Source organism: Haliotis rubra, unplaced genomic scaffold (genome assembly GCF_003918875.1).
Source record: "Haliotis rubra isolate DU_JTF1 unplaced genomic scaffold, ASM391887v1 Scf327, whole genome shotgun sequence".
Lineage (NCBI taxonomy): Eukaryota > Metazoa > Mollusca > Gastropoda > Lepetellida > Haliotidae > Haliotis > Haliotis rubra.
Window position 1 is genome coordinate 794,435 of NW_025766999.1, and position 1,911 is coordinate 796,345.

Below are 1,911 nucleotides of genomic sequence, written 5' to 3' on the forward strand. Positions count from 1 at the left end.
CCGCAATATCGTGCATATCGCATTTCTACGAAGGGCCCAGGCCATGTGACGGTATCAAATATAATCAATGGTACCTATTATTTATAATTACTAACAATTACATATGTAACTTTTTGTTTATTTGAATTATAATGCCCCCCAAATATATTTTCTAATATAAGTTGTTGAATGTGAAAGGCATAATAATTACTTTTATAGAATATTTCTATACCAGCTGTGGTACCATGGCAGTTAAATACGCATTTAGTGGATGCGAATATTAAATACTTAATATGGCAGCTACTTTGAACGACATGAAGAGGTGGCAATTTAAAATGTCTACCTTGAGGGTACAATTCTTTTCAATGATTTTCCACCGGATCAATGAAAACGAAGAATATACCTGAATGTCCGAAGATTATTTTTGACCTATAAAATATATAAATCTCATAACTTTATAGCCATTTAAACTATAGGGTATGTATCACGGCTGCCTTCAGCAGTTGATACTAACATACATGTATTGGTGTATTCCTCGTTTGTACACAGAAAGGTTAAGTGGGACCCATCTTGGTCCAGAAACATTTTTAACATAGTATACCCTAGTAAATCGTATTACCATGGTAAATAAAGATTCATTTTGACAACCGCAGTAACAATTGCATTTCGTCATCAAAATTGGCATTTTCTCACATGCCAGCAGTTGTCCATCGAGCTCAAATATTACAAAATAATAAACATATTGTTATAACAGTGAAGCGAATGAGGGCACAGACATGAAAGCCTTTTTCAAGACAGAACTCAACAAACACTCTGACAAATTAACAGAGAAAATCACAAACTACACGGAGAACTGGAAAACACGAACATTAAAATACAAGAAATAATGACATCAATCACCTTCAATGCGAAATCCATCGAAGTAATCCGTAAGCAGATTGAAACACTAAAATCTGAGGTGGATGAACTACTTGAGGAAATGGAAAGAAAAGACATGATATTCGAAATGTATTCCCGTAAGCAGAACTTACTTGTATATGGAATCGAAGATTGACAGAAAACCAATTGAATATTATTTTCTAAACTTATAGATATATTTTTTCAAGATGGGATTGTATCCAGCTATGATGAAGTGGCTCAAATGCTCGAAACTGTGGACGGATTTCGTGAGATCAAAGGTCAACTGGAACGAGAACGCGATGTGCGGATTGGATTACACAAAAAATACCATAGGGCCACCAATGCTCTGGATGGTGTGGATACTGCCCTGATGGTAGCCAGTATGGGACTTGGCGCGTCTGGCGTCGGCTTATTATCGACCATTATAGCCACCCCCGTCGTCCTCACGTTAGAAATAGCAGCCAGGGTATGGGGGCTGGTGGGAGTAAACCTTAAGTTCATTTCACGTCGGCTTCAACGTAAAGCATTGAAGCATGACGAAATTAGAATTCTAGCCGAAGCGAAGTTAAAAACGATATCTGATCAGGTGTCCAAAGCTCTTAACGATTCTAAAATATCTGAGGAAAAGTTTCGTCTGGTGATGTCTGAAATTGCAAAGTACCACCGGATGAAACAGTAGATTCGAACCCAGTCTAGGCAAACCGCTGACATCAGCGAAGAGGAGAAAAAAAGTTAATCGAACAAGGCCGACAACAAATTATTCAAACCTTCCTTACCAAGAACAAAGATCTCATCAAGGATTAACCTTAACTGTTTTATAGATATCAATAGAACAGATTAGCTATAAGGATGAGCCCCATCGTGCTCATCCTTATGGAAGCCTTAACATTTCCACAAAAAATTAAGACTTACAGATGGAAAACCAACATGCGCACAAAACATTAAACACCATTTTTTCATTAGCTGCTGGGCTGGAATTACATTCTAATTAACGTTCCAAGGCAATTGCAGCCGGGGCCCAAGTGTCATACT